This window comes from Gracilinanus agilis, chromosome 2 (assembly GCF_016433145.1).
Source record: "Gracilinanus agilis isolate LMUSP501 chromosome 2, AgileGrace, whole genome shotgun sequence".
In the NCBI taxonomy this organism is placed as follows: Eukaryota; Metazoa; Chordata; class Mammalia; order Didelphimorphia; family Didelphidae; genus Gracilinanus; species Gracilinanus agilis.
In genome coordinates, this window is record NC_058131.1 from 20,714,415 (window position 1) to 20,741,853 (window position 27,439).

General features: G+C 33.5%; 1 pseudogene; it reads right to left on the reverse strand.

Annotated features, from left to right (window-relative positions):
* Positions 1 to 3,695: 3,695 nt before the first annotated feature.
* LOC123233092 overlaps positions 3,696 to 27,439 on the reverse strand; it is a 30,757-nt pseudogene continuing 7,013 nt past the window's right edge.

Consider the following 27,439-nt stretch of genomic DNA (forward strand, 5'->3'; position numbering starts at 1 on the left):
CTAATGTGAATATGACCTCTATATATCTTTAAAGAAATGAAATCATTGTTTAAAAGAATTGCTCATCCTTAAGCAATGTCTCTAATACTGAAGAGTATCTCAGAAATACATTAAAATACTGGAGGCATGAAATCAGAGAAAAAGGAGCAGGATTATAAAGAATTGAGCCCAGAACTAGCTAGCAGCCCTATGACAAATAGAGAAATGAGAAAGAGAAGAACATAGGGATACTTTATAAAGAAACAGAAAAGAATCACACAGCATGAGAAGCTTGAAGCTTCCTCAGTGGAAGGAAAATCAGTACAAATGATATTATGGATTTTTCTAAATATGAGTCACCCCATCATTGTTGACAAATTCCATTTTTCAAAAATTTTTATAATTTCAAGCAATTTTATTTTCTGACTTTAGCCCTACTTTCATGAAGTTGATGAGCTTAGAACTTTGGCTAGCACAAGGAAAGAAGGGAAATACTTTCAGTGGAGACCTAACCTCAACTTTTATTAGAAAAGTTTGTACCACTTGAGTGTTCATCCATCCATCCCATGGGCTGATTTGCATGTTTGCATATTCATTTATTTCAGTTGGGCTCTTCCCAAGCAACACAACTTATTTCCATTGTTTCTCCTCTATTATCCCAATGTTTGTCTTCAGCTCAGTTAGTTATTACCCACCCATTTTAGCACAATGCATTATTTTCCAGAATTACAGTATCGTCACTGTTGACTGGAAATGATTAATTACTGATTGCATAATTAGTTTATCATGGGGCACCAGGGGGAGAAATGAAATAAAACCCTGGCATAATATTGTTTCCTTGGCTTATTTTCATTTTAAGAAAATTACCACTGTTGTTTGTTTTTAATGTATCTTTAAAATTAATTCATCCTCAAACAGAAATATTAAATTTATGAGGTCCACATCATATAGTCCAAAAGCAAATATGTACATGCCTACTATTAGGCTTTTATTTTTCAATTGGGCTACAAAATAGAGTGCCTAATAAGTGGATCCAAGGGTTATAAACTAAAGCAGTGTGATAAACCTGTCACTCTTGTGAATTGATTATTTTTAATTATAATTAGAACAAATAAAATTCTTCTTGCAGTTTCAAGAGGACATTCTCTTTTATGGGATCATGGCTCCCATGAGTCTGGGACTATTTTACTTGTTGATGTTTTCTCCACAGAAGGGTGCCCAGTGGTTATGGTACTATATATGGTTGTAGATTTGAATGCTAAAAGTAATTGTCTATACCCCTCCTTTTTTAAAAAAAAAAAGAGAATTTTAAGCCTTCTCTGGTACATAAACATGAGAATGGAGTATATGATTCGAGGTATGATATCTCAGGAAAGAATTATTTAAAAGTTTGAGAAAGTCTAGAAAGATCTGAAAGAAAATGGAATAATAGGAATATGGATAGGCTTGCAAGAGTCCTCTGAGCTCATCTAGTCCACCCCTCTTGATTTCAGGAAAATGAGATCAAGAAAAGTTCAAAAATTCTTCCAACATTACAAAATGAGTAGCATATTTGAAATTTAAATCCAGGCTAGTATACTGGTTCAAAATTCAGGAATAGATGGATAATTAGATTTCTTCAACCTAAAAAATCATATTCTCTAGGAGGATTAAAAAGCAATATCTGAAATCATGACAGGATTCCAAAAAGTCAACACAACATATATTTGTTCAAATTAAATCGTATGGGACACATATTAAATCTACTCATGCACACACACATATTTGTACACATATACACATGCACACATTTTTCTTCATGAAGACTAATTAGATAAATTCAAGAGAAATAAGCAAACTATTGTTCATATCCGAAGGAGTACATTAAAGAATCCATAGTTCAATTCAGTCAATAAATGCTTCTTTAATATGTACAAAGAGAGACACACAATATGAGACAGAAAGAGAGAGAGACAGGGACAGAGAGACAGAAAGAAGGAAGGAAGGAAAGAAGAAAGGGGAAAAAAGAGGGAAAAAGAGGATATTAGTAAAATTTTATTTATGTAAAATAAAAATCTATCTCTCTGTACATTTTTCCATGTTCTTCCCTTTGGGATAAAGCAGAAAAGTCTATTCCCTTCTGCACATAATGAAACTACAAATACTTGAGCATATTTGTCATGTTCCTACCCTGCCTCCTTTCTCCAAATCAGTCTTCTCTTCACCTGCCTCAACCTGTCCAATAACTTCAAGTAATTTTATATGACAGACACTGAAGATCTTTCATCAAGCTGCTTGTCATCTTTGGACTCCTGTTAGAGTATCAATGTATAGAGCTCAAAAACCTTGGAAACTAGAATGCCATTTTGGGAAGAATAAACTTATACTACGAGAGATATTTAAATTCATACTTATCTGAACCATATGGAGCCACATAGTTACTATACTCTACATGTAATCTGAGAAAAAACACAGCAGATCAGGACTATCATTCAGAGCCCCAATAATAAATTTGCATACAATTTCTGTGTCATTTCAAGAACTTTAAAAAAAAAAACCTTCATTTTAGTAGGTACTTTAGAGGTCTCCTAGCCTAAAATTCCTCCCCTTAGAGGAATTCTTAATACACCACTCCCAATATAATCTAGCTTCTAATTAAATAGCCCCTGAATCAGAAATTGCAGAATCCCAGTAATGGAAAACTAGAAGAGATATTAGTAAATATTTAGTCCCTCTCATTCATGAATATCTAACCCATATTCAAATATAATACTCAAGTCTTCAAGTTTCTATATTATTCAATCTATTTCTTCATTGAGCCATGCTAGATCAATGACTGGGAGCCACAATTCACAATATTTCCATAGTGTTTTTTGGAAGAGATGGAGTTACTCTTAATAGAATGAATTGAATTCAGAATTGATTAGACAATCTAAATTAAAGATTCATTGTTAATGATTCTGTGCAAACATAGCATAAAGTATATATGATATGTCCAAAGATGGGGAACATACTACCAGAGTCTCTGATAATTGCATTCAACTCTTGGATAGTTAGATTTGGATTTTTAGAAAACTACCAATCACCCATATCAAACTAAAATTAACTTCTTTATATATGCCACTATTACTGCTAGTACCAAACTCTGAGGCCAAACAAATTAAGTTTTACTCTGGGTACTGTTCCACTTATCAATGGTCTTCTTAAACCATGAAATTAAGAAATGAACATTATACTATGCATGTAATCAAGTGAAAGTTGATTGATGTGGGATTATGCCTACCCTCTACTCTGAAACTATGGCTTTCTGAATTTAGGCCCAAGTCATTTTAGTTTATTTCAATGTCTCATCTTATTACTGACTAATTCTGAGGAAACTAAAAGTTTCTGTTCTTTAAAAAAACCCAAAAAACATAATTATCTTCCATCTTAAACAAAGGCAGAAGAGCAGTAAGGGCTAGGCAATGAGGAGTTAAAGCAGACAGTTTGAAAAAGTGATGATTTGTCTATTAAGTCAGTAAAAAAGTACTACTCCTGCAGTTCTCCTAAAGTAGCTTCTTTCTCAAATACCAACAATACTAGTTGACTGATGGCAGAAATTCCAACAGATCTCACAAGGATTTAAGCCCCCAAAAATGATCCAAGTGAAATGCTGGTAAAGACACAAAGAGAGGAAACACAAGCAACTTTTACTGCCCTTTTCATTTAACAAACCATGGGTAAATCAAATACTTTCATCACCTGAAGATATTCACATCAATTGTTAGAGGAAGACATGACTGGCAGGCTGGTATCCTTCTGATAGATATCTTCAAGGGAGCATTAGCCAAATTCCAGCATGGTCTTGCTGAAGTATCATATGGTTGAAGGGTGAACCATAGATATTTCTTGCCTGCATGAGAACTTTAGTGAAGATTCCTTGAGAAAACAGATTTGGGGCTCTTCTTCAGAGATAGCTGGAATAACCATGACACTCTCCAGATTTCTAGTCAACAGGAGTAGCAACCTTCTTATTTGCTGTCAACTGAAGGGACTCGAAAATTCTGTGTCTTGTCAAACCTCCTGCAAGTAGTTGCTGGGTAGAGAATAGAAAGCTTCAACTTTGTGCTGGAGCAAAAATAAATACCACATGAACCCTCATAGGCATACCCTACCCATCCTGCTCATCTGGGTCCAATATATTCAGCTTGATGGCAAGATGTTTTACTCTGGGCACTTTTTGTGCCCATCATTTGTGATCATCAATGATCAGGAAAGGCAGCTTCTCGATGTGTGCATCTCCATTATATGCACTGATATCTTTACTCTGGACAAGATGGTCCTTGACAGAGTCAATAGGAATGGCAATCATCTTAACATTTCACTTGGTAAATTCTGGGAATAGGTTTGTGGCATGGTACAGCTCTGTGGTGTTCACTGGAGAAAAGGCCCAAGGATGGGAAAAGAATATGCCCCGTGAGTCTCTGAGGAAGTTGTAGAAGCTAATGAGGCTGACCATGGATCTCAAAGTTGGGGACTTCTTCTCATAGCAGCAGACCTTCAATTATGGGTGGGTAGCAAGGAGCTGGATAGGGACCATTGGACCAAGTAGGACAAGAAGAAGGATCTGCAGCCAAGGAGAGAGCTCATTCCAGTCTCCAAATCTTCTAAAGCATATTACTTGGAACTCTCACCATTGTAAACCCTGTATATCATGCTTCCTTTAAGGGTCTGATGTTTTCTACTTCTATTGTTATGAATTCTATTTTCTTTATTATAATATCATGACAAGAAGAAACTGATTTATTAAAGAATTAGATGATACAGTGGATAGAAGTCTGGCCTTGGAGTCGCTCAGACATGAGTTTGAGTCCTACCTCATTCAGTTACTAGTTTGTTAATCCTAGCAAAGTCACTTAAACTCCTTTATGCTTTTACTTCATTAATAAAAAGGACTAATTTCACACAGATGCTTCAAGGACCAAATAATATGAACACAAAGTATTTTGTAAATACAAAAGTATTATGTAAATGCTAGCTATCATTATTATTTTTGGAAATCTAACCTTGGAATTAGGAAGACTTTGATTAAAGTCAAGGCTCTGATCTTGGGGAAGTAGCTTAAATTATAAGATTACCAGATAAGTCTCTTCTTTAAGAATATAAATTTGCATGACAGATTCAGATTTTCAATGTCAGAAGGCAGTTCTTCACTAGAAGTTTTCTATGGCTAAGAACTCATATGTCAAATTTAATGAGGAAACAGCAGAGGGTACTCACTCTTGGGTCAATGGATTCCTCAGGGACAGCTTTGTGTCTTAAGAACTATTGACCTGAAAGCTATATTCTTGAAATTTTGTACAGGAATTCCACTATTACCCCTTAAGAAGGTCAGAGAGCAATATAGATATAGTTGGAAAATTAAGGACTCTAGGGATAATGTATTACATCATCATTACAGTAAATCTTTCATTACATGACCACTAAACCTACTGGAATATTTCCCATGTTATCTGAAAGTTACAGTTTGAGATTAAAGTAATTATTAAGAAAATCTTTCTAACCACCTTTCTTATTATTCATTAACAAAAAATTCGTAGTGATTTTTCAATGAATATTTATGATTAGAAGTTGAAAATTAAATTTTGGGAATTATTGGGGCTAAAAGTAAATCCAATGCTCAACACTTACCCCCCACCCCAGAGTAACAAAGTTGATGTGAGCCACCAGATTTGTTTTTAATAATTTACAAAATACACTAGAGGTAAGGGAATGGATGGGAGTATACAGGAGGGCAGCTCAAACAGGCTAATCACAGGAGGCTAAAGACAGAGGAATTAGACTGGATCCTTCAGGCAGGGAAAGTATCTCTATGACACAGGAGGAATTGGTCCAGTCAGAAATGTTTATATCTGGCTAGAGGGTTTTCTCTTGTTAATTTCTAATGTCCCTTTGAGGGAGGAATCAAAGGCTCCTTCCTGTCAGTATAATAGATGTCTGTGGGAAGTCTCAGCTGGGTACTTCCTGCCCAAGATGGAAGCCTAGGTTTCCATCAAGAAATAAAAAGGAAAGTAATTTCTTCCTATTTCACCCTTTGCTTTTAATATTGATTCAATATAATGATTCACCAGAGGCTTTCTATAGGAAACAAAGGGGAATTTATTGATGGTAGGGATGAGTTGAGGGAGAGAGGGTTTCAGGGCTTTGAAACTGCCACTAGGGAGAAAGCTGGTGTTGGGGGAAGGGTCACAGAAAAGGGAGTCAGACTGAGAGAGACTGACTCTCCCAGTCAGGAAGGATTCACTGCCCTGAAGTAAAGTATTTATCAAATCACTAAATAAGGGGGTGGCTTGATTTAAGGATGTCCTACTTTCCTACAGAAGCTAAATCCACAATGTCCAACCACCAAAACCACCCTTCCTCCCAGGGCCCAAAGGGAAATCCAGGGAAAATTGTAGGAATGTAAATGGAGTGAGATCAGGGAGAGGTCCAGAGAAATCAAGCTAGGTCCAAAATGTCCCCAAGACAAATAAGCACAGGCCAATGCCAAAACCAAAAGGCAAAAGCCCTCCAGTTGGAACTTCAGCACTATTTATAGCCTCAGGCTCCAACTGCCTTTCTAAAACCCTAACTGCCAGGGCTGCTTACAGTTGAATTTGCAAAAGAAAAGGCTTCTACTAGCAACCCTGCATTACATATCTAATTCAGAAACAATAAATATTGTACTGAATAAGTACTTATATCATCAGTCAAATAGGCAGACATTTCTAATGTTTATGTTTGAGATGTTTGACATCACTTTAGGAAGTCATGTTCTCTATTTTCTGAAACTTTCCTTTATGTAAATTGATAAAATGGAACCATGTTGTAAAAGGCATTGGAATGAAGATCCAAAAAGCTTAATAAATGTAATGCTAATTAATTGTATTAAAATAAAAACAAAACTTTTAAATGAATTTGTATATTTGATCAGAGGAAACTATAATGTTTTAAAAAATAATTTCTTATTAATCCAATAATTTCATTTAGAGTTAAACAAATTATGCTGAATTAAAAAGTATTTATTAAGCACTTTGTGTGATGTTTTATGCTGAGTGGTGGAAATATTAAAAAAAAAAGGCAAAAACTTCCATTCAAGTAGCTTATATTCTCAAGAGGATAGTAGCATTTATATCAATTTATTAAAAATATATACAGAGAGGAAAGCATCTGCCCAAAACTCCTTAGTCTTCTTTGAAAATTTATTCACATAAGATCTTATGAAAATATGTAAACCCTTCTTTAAGGATATTGCGAGACCTCAATACCAAAATTCTTATCAGGTATGATTATCTTGGAGGATAGTTGGAGAAGAATGCAGATATAATTGGATTAAATGTGGACCAACCAGGGATATGCCTGGAAATTTTAATGAAAATACAAAAAAATATTTTTAAAAGAAACTGAATTTGCATAAAATTGTATCATGAAATAAAAGTAGAATTAAACAGACTAGCTTCTTATCTGTCTATTTCCCAAGTAATCCTCTTCCTTCTCTATTATCACCTCTCATCTTTTCACTCACCAAAAGTATGAACTCTTTTCCAATACAATACATATTTGTTTCCCAATATAATACAGATGTTCACACCTGTGTTCTCACAGAGACTACTCATGCCACTTTCCAGTCTCAGAAACTAGCAACACAACTTCCCATTATATCAGCTTCAGATTCTAGGCTTTCCTCTAACTCTGCTCTCCATGACTGATCACATACAGAAAAAGATTGTAATAATAAAATTGAAAATTTTCTACTAGATTCCTATATCCCTTCACTCACAATAATCTTTATGTAATTATATATGCATTTTGAAAAAAAGATGAATTCAACACCTCTATTTCAATCATTACTGAGTGCCTAGACTTCTAAGTTAAATATATCAATCAATGGTAGAGTATGTGTTAGTAATTTCTGAATATCTTTATTGAATCAATCAAGGATATTCTTAGAATAAATGGTATAGTTTAGTGGGAAAGGATTAGAGTACTTCTGATGAATAAAGACAATGGAATGACACTGCATAGGAAGTATAAGTGAGAACATTCATTCACTCCTTGTGAGTTTTGTATAAAATAACAAGCTATTTTGGAAGGCAGTCATTGTGATATTAAGCTAGTAGTGAGTATTCTCAACAAATTCCCTATGAATCACGATGTGGCCATGATCAATCTGTGCAGCTTCAACATGAGGCTTGTTCATCCATGTTCTAAGAGAGTCTCCAGAAAACAAGGGATTGTCAGCAATGCTTTCATCTGAGAAGACAAACTAGCAAAAAGGCATTTTCAGGCATCTAAAAAAATGCCCACACTAAAGCTATACCTTACCTATGAGAAAATTCTTGAGAACTCCAGCAAAAGCATATTGAAGAAGTGTCATTTATAACCTTTGCCTTGTACTCTTAGCTTGAGTGTCTATTGTCCTGGCCTCAGTATACATTTGGTGAAATTGTTCTTAGATGTTTTTAGAGATGACGTTGAGTAGGGAGGAGCAGCTAAGTGGAAAAATCAATATAGTGCTGGGTTAGGAGATATGAATACTCATTTTTGTGAGTTTCACTCTCACTCCTCAGATGCCTACTGGCTGTATGAACAGGGTAAGTCATTTATCTCTCTTTGACTCAGTTATCTCAACTGCAAAATGAGCCAGAGAAGGAAATGATAAACCAGTGATTCCCAAATTGCGCGCCACCACCCCCTGGTGGGTGCTGCAGCAATCCAAGAAGGCAGTGATGGTCACAGGTGCATTTATCTTTCCTATTACTTGATATTAAAATTAAAAAAAAATAATTTCCAGGGGGCTAAGTAATATTTTTTTCTAAAAAGGGGGAGGTAGGCCAAAAAAGTTTGGGAAACACTGTGATAAACCAATCTGATATGAAAACCCAGAATGTGGTTTTGAAGAGTAGATCATAACTGAAACAACTGAAAGGTAACAGTGGTGGATGGGAATTATTTTGTGCCAGTTCTTCTTACTATGTCCCCAGCAAAATTTTAAATAAGTTTATAACTAAAAGTTTATTAATACTGACTGAATAATTTGATATTAACATATATTGTTTGGGTTCTAATAGAGGCTTGTGAGGTATAATACTAAATGACATCTCCCTCTCCATTCAACAATTTCTTTCTCTCATAACGCAGAAAAGACAGAGGAGCTTCATTTTAAATGATCCAAATGACTAGTGAGGGTGGGGATTAGCATCATGAACCTAGAGTATGTATTACATAAATCCATTTGTATGTATCTATGTATATATAGTAAAGTCTTCCTATTTAAAAGTTAACTATTTCTTAAGAACTTGGCAGTAAGTCTTTATCTTGCCATTGACAATGTCTGTTTAGAAAAGGGGTGAAATTATTTTATTGTTTACTCAAAGGACATTCAATAATTCCTTAATTATGAAGTTAATACCTGAACTGTACTCTTGAACTTGAGCTAGGAAAATATATGGAAAAATAGAGCTAAAATAACCAAGGTTTCAAGGAGAATGGATGTATTTTCAAGTTACTGGCACACATTGGGTGTTTAATAAATATGGATTCTCTTCCCTTACTTATTTCACATGAATGTGAGGGAAAAAATGACAGAATATTTTAAAATTCTTATCACAGTGCCTGATACATAACAGATACATAATAAATGCTGTTTCCTTTCTTTCCTTCTTTCTCTTTCTTTCTTTTTTCTCCCTTTTTTCCCTTTCTTCCTTCCTTCCTTTCCTTCCTCCCAAATCACTCCCTGTCTTCATTCCTTCCTTCTTCCCTTTCTTCTGGTCTTCAATATGCTTATAAAATTATAAGAAGGAAGAAGGTGTTAAATAAGATAATTTCTTTGTTTTTTTAGCACTTACATGCTGTAACAACTAAGAATAAATTCATAAAATTAATTATAAAATTCACTCAATGTTGGGTACATTGCTCATTTAATAAGTACATCCAAATATTGAAGGTATTCTAAAGACCTCAATTTTAGTCATTAATTAGTTTCGTTTGGTATAGGTCACTGCATTGTGTATTCCACCCAATCACAGCTTCAATGAAAATATTTATTTTCATAGTGTATTAATATAACAAGCTAGAGAAAAATATTTAATGTAAAAGGTTTCTTTATTATATACTCTTTAAGGATGTTTATGCACTTTACAGAAAAAATACCAGAGAAGGCAAATAAATTTCTTCCCTGAATGATAATAAGGAATAAATGAGTAAATGGAAAGGGTTGCTCAATCAACTTCCAAGAAGTTTCTATTCCCTCACCAAAAAATCAACTTTTAGGCACAGGAAAGGCTAGTTGGTGATTTTCATCCTCCTATCAAAAAAATATCTGGGAAGGGAATTATGAATTTAAGCTCTGTTTGAGGCAACTCTGTTGTAAAAAGCTTTTTATTGAAACGCAACAAAGAGGAGATAATGTTGCTGTACTATATCATGATCATACAATATCAGAAGTATTTTATACATTTCTGGATGCTGCTTTTTAGAGAAGAAATTGAAAGATGTAGAATGTTATGGACATCAGAAATGTGTAGCTCCTTAAGGAATGTGTTGTAAAAACTTTTTGAAATAACTGATGTAAGAAGAGAAGATATTAAATAAACAAGAAATATTTTAATAGAAATATAACATATAACTAGCAGTATTTTAAGTGCTTGGTTTTTTAAAAAGTGAAACAGTCCTTTAAAGAAACTTATATTCCTTAGTAAGGAGCTACTTGTAATTTTATATTATATGAATATATAGTACTTTGAGGAAGAATTGATTAAATAATGATGGAAAAGTTCAATAAAGGATATTAGTAAGAATCTTGAAAAAATCCCAAGAAGAGGATGTTAATAAAGATTACATTCCAATAATCAGAAAAGAAAAGAGTAAATGAATAATTATTTTAAAAAAAGGAGCTGGAGCATAATATATATGGAAGAGTCAGTAAAATAGAATGGCTTCATTAAAAAGGATATAGGGGCCATAATTCATATGAAAACTATAAATTTAGGTTGGTAGTATGTGAAGAGTTTTAAATATCAAACAGATTATTTTAGCATTTAGTCTAGAGGTACTAGAGGTCATTAGAAAAATTTTCCTTTGTTTTGTTTTTCAGATTTGACATGATTAGCGTTTCACTTTAAGAAATATTAATATTTTATAATATTCCATAGAGGGACTAATGATCCTAGTGGTTGTATGTTTAGAGAAGACCAAGCAGATATAAAAGATAATATACAAAGATAAATTTTTGAAAAAAAAAACAACTGAATGAATACATGGGATAGGCAAGAGTGAGAAAATGAGGATGACATGATGATGTCAAGCTTGTGAATATGAGTAACTGGAAGGATGCTTTTCGCTAAAATAAGGAAGGTCATAAGAAAGCTGCATTATAGGAGAAAGAGAAAGAGTTATATTTTAAACAGATTAAGTAAGAAATGTTATGAGATATCCAATTGGCAAAGTCCAATAGGCAGTTGTTAGTTTGGTAATGGAACTGATATCTTTTAATGTTGCAAGATTTAGTAGATATACATAGATAACATTTCCAGTTCTGAAATGTTATCCTTTAAATTTATGAATTGTCACATGTCCATGGTATATGCAGATCATGATCGTGGTTAAAAATATGATCCTCTGCCAATATCATCCTTAACAACTCCTACTTCTCTCAGCATTGCCTGATATTCTACCATAAGAGTTGCATTCATTTTCTGTTAGAAAATGAAAATATACCTGGAATTACTGATGATTTCAGGAACATTGATCATATATAACTTAGTGTGAATTCACTCTCTGGATCATTTCTTGACAGTAGATTGACACTGTGAGAGCAAAACAAGGTCAGGCAACATAAGGGTATTTTGTGTCTAGCTGTAAACATTTAGTCAATCAGACAACATGCATTTATTGTGTTGTAGGCACTGTACTAAAGAAAAGTGCAGTCTCTGGTTTTAAGGTGATTACATTCTAAAGGAGAGATAACACATCAGCAAGTAATTGCAATCTTGGATATATGCCACTTATATGAGATATATACAATATCAATGAGTTACTCTGGGAAAGAAGGCACTATTAACTGTGGGAAGGGAACCAGAAAGGGATTTTGAAATAGATTAGTTTCTAAGATCTGAATGAAGCCAGAGAAGAAAAGATATGGAGACAATGAGTTGCACCATTTCAAAAATGAGGAATCATCAGGGAAAATGCAGATGGAAATATGTGCAAATTACATAAAAAGGCAGCATTTGGAGGGAAATTAAGTGTTAGAAAATTGGCCAGAAAGGAAGGGACCAAGTTGAAAAAAAGGCCTTAAAGAAAACTTATTTTAAAAAAATCATAACTACACATAGGTGGAATGAGCTGTCTTGGAAAGTAATTAGTATTCCATCCCAGGGATCTTCAAGAAAATCTGGCACAGCAATTTTGGACTTGTGTCATAAAGAATGTTCTTTCTTGCTCAGAAAAGAATTAGATTATTGATTATTGTGATCTATCCTATCATCTTGAAATTACACGAAAGTTGATGGAAGGAAGATCACCCAGAATAATAGCAAATAAAAAAGAGAGAAAAAAGGTGAAAAAAGGCTGTTGAGGAAAAAAATTATCCCATACATTGGTCAAGTATCAACCCAACTGCTTTGTTCACAATCAGCATGTGTAATTGGAAACCATGGCTATTCTTATTGACAGTTGGCAGAAAAGGTCTGATGTCCTCATAACCATCCTTTAATGAAAACAAGATATGTTCAGTCATGCATGAATCTATCTAAAACTCCTAGGAAGCTATTAAAATTTGTAAATTGTAACACCTTTTAGAATAATTAACTTCATAAGTTAACTCCCAGCAATATACAAAGTAACCTCTTGATTATTTGCTCTGATCTAGGCCCTCCCTGCTTCATTTTTCCAGTCTTTTACCAGTAAGCCAAATTAGCTATACAGAAGGGTGAAGACATCTATATCTTTAGAGCAACCAGTGATAATCATTTACTCTAGCCTTACCTAAGTTTTTTTTAAAGCTTAACTGTATGATTCTGATATGTTGGACTAAGTGACTGGCACCTAAGTTGTTAGCTTCCCAAGACTTGACATGATCATCACTCTTAAAAGCATTCATTATATTTTCATACATTTGTGTACATTGAGTGATATCATATTTCTACATCAGAACCAACTAAGTTTCTCATCTTAGTTGTAAGTGTTGCAAACTTCTTTAGTTAATTATAAAAATTTTATTGTTTAGCCCATATATTTAAAAAAATAAATGTATGTTTTATGAGCAAATTTTTTAAAATTAGAATGATGCAAAGAAATCAAACACACTATCCCTTTCCTCAAACTTCTTATGACACAGACAAAAAAAACTTCCCATGGAAGGGAGTGGGATGAAAAAAAGAAGGACCTTTAGTACAGCAAAGAAGATATTTAGAGCTAAGAACATGGTAGTTGCCCAATAAAGATAAGATGAGAGAGAGAAAAAGAGAGAGAGAGATTGATAGATAGATGAATAGATAGATAAAAGAGAGTTCAAATGCTGTCTATCCAAATGTTCTAATTTTAGAAATAAGAAATCAATGGATAGGGACTTAATGTACCTTGTCAAAAGTCAGATGAATGTCATGGTTAGGATCTGAATTCAGTTTTTGTATATTTTCAGGATTGAAACATTGCCTATAACCAACCTGGTAAGGATTATGTTGGAAGTCATTGAGGTTAATTGTTGGACAAGATGATTCCATCATTGAACATATAAGAAATATCTTTTTAGCTTCTCCATAACTACAGGATCTTGTCTAACTTTCAAAAATCCAAATTTAAACAAATAACAAAATATAATGAAAACTAGAAATTTAAGTAGGAGCAGTGTGTGAAGAGCATTAAATATCAAACAGATGAGCTAAAATGTCATTAACGAAAAGTACAAGAGTGTATGGGGTGGAAATATAGGGGTCCTTGAAAATTCCAAGGTTACTATACAAGAAACCCTGGAAGCCTTTCTTTATTTTCATGGTTATATGGTTCATGTTCTTACTCTCCCCCACCCCCATAGCCAATGTGCATTTCCATTGATTTCTTCATGTGTCATCCCATGTAGACCCAGTTCTCTTGTTTTTCAGAATATTATGGTCCATGCCTTCCCATCCTTCAGTGTAGATGCAGCCAGATCCTGTGTTATCCTAACTGTGGTTCCCTGGTATTTGAATGACTTCCTCTTAGCAGCTTGTAATATTTTTTCTTTGGTCTGGTAGTTTTTGAATTTGGCTATAATATTCCTGGAAGTTGTCAGTTGTGGATTAAATGTAGGAGGTGATCTGTGGATTCTTTCAATTTCCACTTTTCCCTCTTTTTCGAGAATGTCAAGGCAGTTTTCTTGTGTAATTTCTTGTAGGATGATGTCCAAACTTTTTCTTTTGTTGTGATGTTCCAGTAGACCAATAATTCTCAAATTGTCTCTTCAAGATCTGCTCTCTAGATCTTCTGTTGTATCAATGAAGTGTTTCATATTTTTCTCAAATTTTTCATTTTTTAAATTTTGTTTTATATATTCTTGCTGCCTTGTGAAGTTATTTGCTTCTAGTTGTTGAGTTCTCTTTTTTAAAGACTGAATTTCATCCCTGGCTTTTTTGGTAATCCTTCTCCTTCTGGTATGATTTTCTTTGTAAATCATCTTTTGACTTCTTTGCTTCCTTTGCAAGCTGGTCAGTTCTGGTTTTTAATACCTTATTTTCTTTTTTAATACATGTATTTTCTTTTTTGAATTGTATTCAGCCTCTTTTGATTGTTTTTTGAGTTCCTGAAGTTCTTGAGTTTATTGAATTTTGAGATCTTCCAAAGCCTGTGTCCAATTTGCTGGTGCTTACTCCTCTTCTACTATTTCATTTGCTCTTTTCATTTCCTGGAAAGAAGCTGTCAGTTATCATTTCTTTTCTCTTTTTCTGTTGTTTACTCATATTTTTCCTTCTCTGTTCTGTTAATTTAATCAGATGGATTTAATGAGCTTTGATGAAAGATCTTCCTCCAGCTGGCAATGGAAGTTTGTAATTGGGTTCTCTGCAGTCTTTGGAGGAGAGGTTTTGGAGTTTCCCTGCCCTCTGAAGACTTCTTGTCTATCCAACTGATGATATTAAGCCTGGACTGGATTAGAATGTACTACTTAATATGTTCTGAGTCTAAAACCTCAAAAGGGAAAAAAAAGGTGGGGGGACAAGATGTAGTGTTTTTGCAGTGCTGTCCAACAGTAAGGTCCCCCTGCTCTGTTCTGCTGTTTGATCTTGTTTTCTTTCCTCTTGAAACCTTTTGTTCTCTATCTCGGTATAGCAAAGTCAGGAGGTCTGAAGTTTGTTCCATCTAAGCCTCCATCTTCTGAGTATTTTTTGCTGTGTTTCTCTGGCTTTCTCCTCCAGCCATCTCTCTTGTGCCTGTGTTCAAATTCCCCAAGTCAGGCACCAGCAAGGCCCTCTCTCCAGGCTGATGCACCTGCCCACCTGGAGATTTCAGGGGCCACTAGAGACTCCACACAGTGCATTGGGGAGGGGTCCTGGGATTCCCCTTATATACCCTCAGACCCAGCAGTTCAAGAATTCAAGCCTTTTTCTTGGTGTACTATATACTTTCAGGAGAAAGTATGGGCATTTAATGAAATAGAAGATTTCCAAGCATTCTTAGAGAAAAGACCAGAACTAAATAGAAAATTTAATGTTCAAATATAAAATTCAATAGAACCATAAAAAGGTAAATGAGAAAGAGAAAAAAATAAAGGATTTAATAAGGTCAAATTGATTATATTCTGATATGGAAAATGATATCTAGAACTTTTAAAACCTTTTTTTTTTCATTCTCCTTATAGAGAGAAGTAATATATACAGGCAGAGGTTGTGGTATTAAGCTGTTTAGGATGATATGTAAAAAATAGGGGAAAAAATACTTGGACTAACAGAAACCTGAAGGACGAGGTAAAATAGGGTAAGTTATACCACATAAAGAGGAGAGTGGAGGGGAGGAAGAATACTATTATAAGAAGTGAAGGAAGAGAGTAGTAATAGGTAATACTAAAACCTTACTCTCAATGGAATAAGTTCTAAGAGGGAAGAACAGCCAGATCGATTGGTGTATATAATTCTATCTTACCCTACCAAGAAGTTTAAGGGGAATATGGAGGGAGATGTGTGTGTGGAGAAATGTTAAAAGGGAGGGAAAAGTTGTGTGGGCATTAATAGATCTTAAAGATAAATAGAAGGGGAATAAGAAGGGAGGGTGTGGAAAGGAAAGTAAAATAAATGGAAAGGGGGCATTGATTAAAATCAAACTCTGGTGAAGAAGGAAATAGTAAAAGAAAGGGCAGGATTAAAAGAGAAAATGTGAATGGGATGAACTCATCCATAAAATGGAAGCAATAGCAGAGTGTATTAAAAACCAAGATCCTACCATATGTTTTTACAATAAACATAAATGATGCAGGTAGACATAAACAGGGTAAAGGTAAGAAACTGGAGCAGAATTTATTGGATATCAACTGAGAAAAAGAAGGCAGGAGTCTGAATCATGCTGTCTGACAAAGTCAAAGTAAAAATAGATCTAATAAAAAGAGATAAGGAAAGTAATTACATCCTGATAAAAGACTGTATTGACAATGAAGAAATATCAGTACTCTACATGTATGTATCAAGTGGTATAGCATCCAGATTTTTAAAGGATAAACTATTGGAACTTAAGGAGGAAATACATCGTAAAACAATACTATTGGCAGACCTCAACTTTCCTCTATCAGATCTAGATAAATTAAAACAAAAAAAATAAGCAAGAAGGAAGTAGAAGATGTGAATGAAATCTTAGAAAAATTAGAGTTAATAGATATATGGAGAAAAGTAAATGATAAAATAGAATATACTTTCTTTTCAGCAGCACATGGTACATTTCCGAAGATTGATCATGTAATAGGGCATAAAAACATTGCAAACAAGTGCAGAAAAGCAGAAATAATAAATGAAACATTTTCAGTTCTTAATGTAATAAAAATTATAATCTTAGGAGTACAAAGATCCCAGCTTTTGGGACAGGAACCCACTATTTGACAAAAGCTGCTGGGAGAATTGGAAAACAGTATGGGAAAAATTATGCCTAGATCAACATCTTACACCCTATATAAAGATTAATTCAGAATGGGCAAATGTCTTAAATATAAAGAGGGAAATAAGAAACAAATTATGTAAATATAAGCTTGTATACTTGTCAGATCTATAGGAAAGGAAGGAATTTAGACCAATCAGGAGATAGAAAACACTAAAAAATATAAAATGAATAATTTTGATTATATTACAATAAAAAGTTTCTGTACAAACAAAACCAATGCAACAAAATTAGAAGGGAAACAATAAATTGGGAAACAATTTTGACAACAAAAAATCTGACAAATGTATAAGGAGCTAAGTCAATTGTAGAAAAAATAATCAAACCATTTCCCAATTGACAAATAGTCAAAGGACATGAATAGGTAGTTTTCAGATAAAGAAATCAAAACTATCAGTAAGCACATGGAAAAGTCTTCTAAATCTCTCATAACTAGAGAAATGCAAATCAAAACAATGCTGAGATACAACCTCACACCTAACAGATTATCCAATATGACAGTAAAGGAAAACAATAAATGTTGGAGGGGATATAATAAAATCAGGACTCTAATGCACTGCTGGTGGAGTTGTGAATTTATCCACCTATTCTGGAAGGCAATTTGGAATTATGAGCAACGGGCTTTAAAAGAATGAATATTTTTTGATCCAGCAATACCACTGCTAGGTTTGTACCCCAAAGAGAAAATAAAGAAAAAATACTTGTACAAAAATATTCTTCATAGCTACTTTCTTTGTGGTGGCAAAAAATTGGAAGCTGATGGATTGTCCCTCTATTGGGGAATGACTGAACAGATTGTGGTAAGTGATCGTGAGGGAATACTAATGTGCTGTAAGGAATGATGATCTGGAGGATTTCTATGTGAACTGGGAGAACCTCAATGACTTGATGCAGAGTGAAATGAGCATAACCAGGAGAACATTGTACACAGAAAGTAAAACATTGTGAAACAATCCAACGTAATGGATTTTGCAATGTAACAAGCCAGGACATTCATGATGAATTTATGGGAAAAAATGCTAACCACACTGAGAGAAAGAACTGTGAGGGACAAACCTGAGACCCAATTCAAAACCCAGAAATAGAAATAATTCAACATATTAGAAGTAAATCTCTTTAGTACTCTATTCAGCACAATGACTGACCAAAATTCCCAGTGATTCACGATGAAACAAACATACTATCTACCTCCTGGCAAAGGGGTGATGGACTACAGTGTAAATATTCTGAGGTCATATTTTTTCAACCTGTACAGCATAAAAAATTGTTTTGACTATGCACATTTGTAACAAAGATTTTTGTTTTCTTTTTTAAGATTTAGGTATCATTTTGAGCAAGTGGTCGCCTAAATGGTTTGATTTCAAGACCTAAAAAGATACCACTGTTCTTTCAAAGTTATGTTTCTTGTCCTTTTGACTGAAGTGAGAAAATGCTCCATTAGATGTTTATTTCCCTTAGCTAAGACAAAAAATGACTTTATTTCCTCTTAAAATGAAAGTCTCCTTAGGAAGAATAACCAATAGGTTCATTAAATTCAATTAAATCTAACATAAAATGTTAATTCAAAATACATATGTCATCTTCAAGGCAAGGTAGTTTAGCATTGTGGACAGTTCTGGACATAGAGTGAGAAAGACAAGGGTTCAAAACCTATCACCGAAACTTACTAAATGTATGATGTCTGATAATTTACTCTGGGGGTTCCCAAAAGACATGTTGTCAATGCTAAAAAAAATCACAGCTCTTTTAGGTTTCTGAGATTCAAAGTACTCAATGAACTCTTCAGAAAATAAAGGAAAAAAAATTGAATAGGTCATGACCTCAAGGAGCTTACACTATTCCTATAGTACTTTAGACCTTAATGTGAAGGAATATTAAAGATATTTCTTCTCAAGAATTCATATATAAGTGATAGAAAAGGATATAAAATACTAATTAACATACTTTCAGGTACATAGTAGGCACCTAAACACCGACGAATAAGTAAAATTCTATTGGCTTGCCTTGAAAATATGGCATCTCTAAGAGCCTAAAGCATTAGGGAATTCTAATAATTATTATAAAGCCGATATTTATGGGAGGGTTGGGGAAGTGAGTATCAACATTCAACTTTGTCCACTCCATGAAGTTGATTAGTGTCAGCCCTGTATCTTTACGATTTTTAGATAAGAAAATAAATTTGGTACTTTAAAAATCCTGATGTTATGCAAGACAATGATGCAATATTTCCCAAGAACAGAAACCTCATAAGATGGCCAAATTGAAACTGGTTTTATAAAGGAGAAAAAGGAAACATATTAGAATAATTCCTAATGTGGATCTTGTAAGAATTGATCAACTTTGAACCATTTAATTCAAAACACATGACCTTTATATATAAACTCAAAGTTTGCAAAGCATAACAAGCCTGTCACAGATGACACAAGTGTTATGATTCCAATTTTATAAATATGTGAACTAAAGATTATGAAATAAAATCACTTGTCCAGGTTCACACAGAAATGATTGTAAAACTATGGCCTCTGCTTCCCCCATGTCCAATGTTCTTTCCACTATAATGCCCAGCCTTTCTACAGAGTAGAATGTCTTTTTTATACTAATATCATGAGGATTTATGATTGAGCATGTCACTGTATAAAGAAAAATAACCTAAGCATATATCTAATTTATCTTGAAGATATTATAAATTCTAAATTAATGATAATTTTCTTATTCCTGTTTTTATAAGAATGAAACTGGATTCAATGTCATGTCTATTATAATTTCATTTAGAATATGGGCACCTTTAAATTTGGAGATGTTTTCATGCTGGACTGTGAAAACAGGTATGTGGAAAAGTCAAGGATATGAACCAAGGGATCTCAGTAAAAAGCTTAACACCTGAAATTGGAGAAATTGATGGAGGTAGGCCATTTTCAGAGAGTTAAAATAAACTTGAAGTTGAAAATAGGGGAATGGAAAAGAACTGGGAGAGGTGATTCAGAGATGACCACATGGCAGGATATTTGAACAAGATGATCTCCAAAATCACTTTCAGCTCTGAGATTTATAATTTTGACATTTTTCTGACATGAAAAGCAAGACTTGTCTCATAAAGTAAGCATATTACAGCTTTTATACAATAGCAGATATAAGGGCTTCCTGTGTAGTCCATGATTAGCTAAGTTCCAAGTACAAGAAAATCTGGCTGTTCCAGAAATGGTAAATAATGAAGATGATGTTGGCATATTTTGTTGTGAATGAGCCTTAGAATATATTGCATTCCTTTTTCTAGGAGCAGTCAAGCTTTAGATTTAAGAGAAACTAATTTGCTCTGTTCATATTTGTGGGGGAATTTTGCAACCCGTATACTCAGTTCAAAGGTAAATAAATCAGTTATGATCAAGTGAATGAATGTTGAAACAAGCAACCAGATGGAGCACTTTGTCCATCAAAATAAAAAAAAGTAATCAGCATTTTGCTTAGCAACAGAGGTTTAATTATGCTAGTTAATCTAGGAGGTGAAAATGGAGGAGTAAGGTCTTATGCTGAATTAAAATTGATTGACTACAGAAAATGTCCTTGAATTGAAGAAAAGAAATAACTTGACCTTTGAAACCATCAGACTAATAAAGCTTCCTTAAAAATACCATTTTCTCTGGAGGAAGTTTGATTGATCACTCTTAAAGGATGCTGTCAGCAAAACGTTATAATTTTCCAATAATTTGGACATGCCTCATCCAAAGACAAAGATTGTTCAGAGAGAGGTAGGGAAAAGTTATTTGCAACCTCAGGTGAAGGCGAGGATTAATTTCCAATTTATATGCAAAACAACAATTTAGAAAACACATCACAATACTTACCATCCATTCCTTCTAGCTCAATTAGTTTCAAAAAAAATCAACAACACACATGCAAACAAGATTGACTCAGAAGAAACACTATCTTTTGGGCACAATGATGTAACTTCCTAATGGAGCCAAGTATTTAGCCACCTGAATTGCCTAGCAGACTAGAAGTCACACATAAGAGGTATGATATGCCTAACAGAATGGAATAAATTACAGCTCTTTTGGGATATGATCATAGTCAAACCACTGGAAGATTATCTGAGACAGATTCCTGAAGAGATAGAAAAAGTGGTTCCAGGCATGGTTCTTATATAAGTATTTAAGGATCTTGTTGATCTCACATTCCTTTGGATTCTTTTGAAAGATGGGTGGTGGGGGTATGCTTATGTGTATGTGTGTAGGAAGGCAAAGAATAAATAGCATTTCTGATGTTCTAATTACTGTCCCAGAGTCTAAGGAATTTATTCTTCCTTACCACTGTGTTTCTTAGAGATAAACACAGGTTTGGACCCAGACACACAAGCATATATTTACACACACACACCTTGTGGAAGCAATAATTTAAATTAAAAGTGTGCATGAAATGGATGAAAAGCATGCCAGTTCTATGAGTGAGTAATAATGATTGAAATTATGTGTGTCTGTTTCTTTTTGCAACATGGCTAATATGGAAACATGTATTACATGACTGAACAGGTATACACACATATAATCCAAAGCAAATCACTTACCTTCTCAAGGACACGGAGGAGAGGGAAGGAGAGAGAGAATTTAGAACTCAAAATTTTGAGAACAAATGCTAAAAAATCATTTTATAAGTAATTGAGGGGGAAAAATCCAGTTGACTAATATTGCCATTGTACTCTTCTGATAACCACTAGAATAGAATATGTTTATTTGAAATTAATTTTTGTTTGATAAGATGTCCAAGGTATCTACATATCCAACACAATTGAAATTGATAGAGATCATAAGCCTTTCATAATCAACTACCTTGGGGAAAATTTTGTCCAGGTATTCCCACAAGTTTGACAGAGGTCATCCCTAAAATGTGCTGGATATATTTGTCATTTTCTGATGATATCTCAACATTACTCTAATAAGAACTTTGCTTCCTCATTATTTTTGGAGCTTGCCATGTGATTTGTCCTGTGGAGATTAAAATTAAGATACAAAAATACTAAACATTAATTTTTATAAAGTTTTATTAATAATAAACTAACATAAAAACTAGAGGGAAAAGGTGCTAAACTAACCCTGCTCATTTGTGAGAGCAAAAGAAGGAGGAGCTATAGAATTTATAAAACAATAATGTGACCACACAAACATGGAGGCACAGGAGAAATTAAAGGGGATTTTGGGAAATACTAAGGGACTTATGGAGGATACAGTCCAAGATTCAAAATCTCCATTTATGCCACTTATACAGTCCTAACATATCAAACAGCTCCTGGATGCCATCCTTACCCTTATTTTTCTGAACATGCTTGCCCATTAGCTTTGGTAGTCTGCTCCTACCCATCACAAAGCTCTCCATTTCCCTCTGTGTGATATTCATTTTGAATTCTTTGGAGGATCTTCTACTCTCTCATTCTATTGCATAGAACAATACTCAGAATTTTGTTGTAAAAATGGAGAGTCTGTTTTCATGGGAAGCTTAGAATCATTAAAGAACTTTTCAATTTTCTGAAAGCAACTCAACTTGCTCTGGCAATTTTTTTTTCCAATATGGATCCACAGACTTGCTGATTTATATCTACCCAGATTAAAAAAAATGAGATCTATAATTTTTCCTTCAAATGCACCTTTATCCCTAATATTTAACATAGTGCTTACCATATAATATTCACTCAAAAAATGTGTTGACATTTATTATAAAATTAAACTAATTTAATTTAACATCTAGGAAAAGAACTGTTTTTGATATAAGAATAATCCCTCAGTGTACATATAGTGATACCTCAGCTTTCCCAAGATAAAGATTAGAACTAGCAAAAATTTAATAATGATAATAGAAACATGCCCTAGTGTGCCATGGAATAGCTAGATGGTAAATTATTTAAATAAGTAGATTTTAAAATGGGAAATGCATACTAGCAAGAAGCTGATAATGGTAACAATGATTTTTTTTTCCTAGAATTTTAACAATTGTCCCAACGAGAAACTAAAAGAACCCTCAAAGCACCTTGAGTCATCAAACATTTGACTTGCTTGCAAAGCAGAATGAGATGATTGTCAAAGCAACACAGGTATAGAATATAAATGTGTTTGCAAAATCTTATGAGAAATAATGACAGCGACATTTCATAGTACACAGAGAAGAACTGAAGGGTAAAAGCAGTGCAAAGAAAGTTTCCTAAGAGATCCAGTTAAGCAAAGTCATCTGAATGAAACTTAAAGAAAAATGACAAGAAATGAAAAAACAACAACTATGTAACTAGAACTATAACAATCTCTTCTTAACATTATGGAAAGTAGAAACCCTGTCCTTTGGCCTTTATCGTATAATCTTACATGTACTTATTGAGAAAACTGAAATGCAATCAAACAATATTGGGAAAATCAGCCATGGGATCAAGTATATATTGAAGTAATCAATGTTGAAGGAAGCACGATTGTGAAAATTATAGAGATTGATTTGAAAAGTGTACAGAGAGGTAAAAAACACCAGTCACATTAAAATTTCAAATCTATTTCATTAAAAAAGTTATTAAAAATGAACAACCTACTCGTGTAACTACTTTGCTAACTATATACAATACTCTCCTTCTCTCTCTCTCTCTCTCTCTCTCTCTCTCTCTCTCTCTCTCTCTTCTAGTCTCTGACTACCTCTCTCAAAAATAGTTTCTTTTCAATTTTTAGCAACATATCCCAGATCTTTGCTGTCTCACTAATAATGAAGTACATAGACAATATAAGATCCTTATATTGTTATTTTTAAATAATCAGGATGCATTTAATTTGGTAGAATAAAACACAGAATCCTTTACAAATGAGATTTTTTTTTATTTAAAGAAACCCCAAATCATTCAACATGCCATGAAAAGCATGGCAAAGAGAAACATGGATAATAATTCTTGCATCTTTTATAAGACTCATACAGGATTGATGAGAATGAATGGGTAGTCATCTTAAAAAATAGAGGAAATATCTAAGTACAAAACTAATGAATCTAGCTCCACTTTTGGTAAAGGAGATTGTTCTAATACTGATTTTATTGTATTATCTTTATTTGATCTTCTTATCCTTAAATGCAATGATGAATATAATATATTTGGCAAACCTTAAAGTACTTTTTATAAATTCCTGATGCTGTTGCTGCTGCTGCTTGTTATCCTACTGTTGCATAATTACTGAGTCTCCAGTATTGTGATTATTTCATTCCCAATCCTTTTGTTGCATTCATTTTGAAAACAAGCAGTATTTACAGAGCAACAAAAGGGTGTGCTAGTAAATGTTTAATACCCATCCTTTTAAGGGGAAAAGTATCTATAAATTGTTTTAAATTTAATCTGCAATATTAACATTGTAAAGTCTAGACAATTAATAAAACAATAAATCAGGAACTCTAGTTAGAGAAAGACATAGAGAAACAGATATAAAAAGTATGTGAATAGAACTTGGGCCTTTGTTCAAATAGGAAGAAGAAATATTTACATCTTACTGGTTTTTATTTTTCCATAAATTTCTGGCCTGAACAGAGATTATATTTTATATTCTCCTTCCTTCTACTAATTTTTGACCTGTTCTCTTTAAATACATTTCAGATCTTTATTAAGCTCCTATATTATTCCAAACTCTTGTAAGTTTCTATCACACAAAGAGTAAAAAGAAGCAACCCATGCCCTCAAGGCACTTACATTCTACTGAGTGATAATAGTTATGTAACAAATATACATATAAACAAAAACAAACATATTATACACTTTTCTTTATTTTCTTGGGCATCAAACTTCACTCTCCCCAAGCATTGCCAAATTTGTTCTAAGTTTAAGGTTAATTAAGAAACCAACATGCTGCGTGAAGTAAAGCTTTCCTTAAATTTTCTTACTTTTTTCTTGACTTAAGTGATTTCTATGCATATATTTCCTTTTTTAAAGAAACCCTTACCTTCAGTCTTGGAATCAACTCTGTGTATTGGCTCCAAGGCAGAAGAGTGGTAAGGACTAGGCAATGGGAGTTAAATGACTTGTCCAAAGTCATATAGCTAGCAAGTGTCTGAGGCCAGATTTAAACTTATCCACTGAGCAGTCCAGCTGTGCCCTTATGCATATATTTTCAAAGTAAAATACTACAAATTGTTAGTGTATAATTCTCACTCTGGTAGATGAATTTTTACATCTCCAGTGACTCTACTGCCAGAGTCTCTAATTTATTTCAGACTTCCAATAGCTTTTACCTACATTATTATCATTTGAAATAATTCCCAAAGTCCTGTCCTTCCCAGTTCAATCCATTATATTAGTTGGAGTTACATTCCTAAAGGTTAGTTCTCACTTATTGCAAAAAAATAGCAATGGCTATATATTTTCTACTGATTAAAGTTTAAAAAAATCCTTGATTTTGTTGTCCATTCCCTTTGCTTGAAATTCCCTTTAATAATGCCCTCTTTTATGACTGCTTTGTTCCTACCTATAATCAAGTTTAAATACAGTCTACAGAGAAATTTTTGTAAGATTATTTAATAAAAATGATCTTGTGATATTCTGAATTCACATAGCTTTTATGCTAATTTCCAACCTCTTATATCCACCTTATTGTTTGTTTCCAATGGCAGTGATGGCACACCTATGGCACGTGTGCCAGAAATGGCTTGCAGAATATTCTCTGTGGACACTCACCCCTCTTCCCTTACTTTCCCCCTAGAATTTTTCACTAGAAAGACAAAGGGACTCAAAAAGAGTTGCTCCCCTCTCCACTGTGCCTGATAACATTTTTTCACATTACCCACTCCTTTGCCCAACAGCCTATTGGAACACACAGTGGGTAAGGTGGATGACTCACAGGTGGTAGAGCTGGAGGGGAGCAGAATGCTCAAGCCACTCCTCTCCCCCTCTATGAACTTGCTGAAGACATTCCTCACTTCACCTACTAATCTGCCCAACAGCCAATGGCAGCACTTTCTCCCTTCCCTGTGAGGGGTAAAGGGTGGAGTTGGGTGTGTCTTATATTCAGTGGGAAGGCAGGGCACCACATGTTGTCTCTGGGTGGACTAGGAATGTTATGTCATCTCTAAAACCTTCTCCATCACTGTCCTGTGAAATAAAGTCATATGCATGTAAACATTATGTTTGTATAAACATAGTTTGACTTAGGTTTTTTTAACAGGAAAAAAAGATACCTTTTTTGTATCTTTAAAAGATGAGTGGAAAACTTCTTTAATACATTTAAAAGTGAATTCTAGCCAACTTTTTAAAAATCAATTAATTTTAATGCTCTGCAAATTATTTCTAAAAATTGAGAAGTCACATATAAATTTTATAAGAACATAATCTTAATATCTAACTATGGAATAACAAAACAAAAAACTAATTACAGACCAGCATTATTAATACAATTTTTAAAAAATTAAATTTTCTCATAGAGATAACAGAAATTCATCCAAGGAATCATTCATTAGGATCATCCTGATGCAAGTGATTCAACATTAAGAATATTATTGAAACAATTAATAATATTTTTTAAAAAATATTTTTAAAATAAAATTATTTCAAAGGATTCAGAAAACTATCCTTTGCAAAACACAACTATCACTTACAGTCAAAACATGTCAGAACATAGGCATATGTGGATTTTTAAAAGATAATAAAAATTATCTATCTAAAATCATAAACAAGAATCATATGAAATAGGGATATTCTGGAAACATCTTCATTATATATAGTAATAAAACAAGAATGTCCCTTCTCCCTACTGTTATTTGCTATGGTTTTAGAAATGAAAGCAATAAGAATAAGACAAGAAAAAGAAATTAAAATTACAAATGAAGGCAAATAAGAGAAAACTATGTGTATGCTGATAATATGTTATTTTACTTAGAAGATGCTGGGGAATAAGCAAAGCTCTAATAAAGATAAATACTAGCAATAAGATAGTGGCATCCTCCAAAATACACCCACATAAATCAAATGAACTATATATATAACAATAAAAATCTAAAAGGGAATAAAAAGGAGGGAAAATCCATTAAAATAACTATAAAATGCACCCAGTATTTGTGAGTCAACCTATTAAAGCATAAGAAATATGTGAATAGATCTAGATATTAAGTATTTCTTAAATGACTAGAGAAATTATGCATTTTAATAATTAGATAATTTCCAACACAACAAAAATGATAACACTACCAAATTTAAACTATAGTTTTAACTCTACGCCAATCAAACCATCAAAGGGACATTTTATAGTATTTGGAAAACAATTTCAAAATTATTTTAAGAAAACGGTGATTTAGAATATGAAAAAAGAAAAAAGATTAAGATAGCACTAAGGGAAGAATGGCAATTATAGCCTGGAAGGCA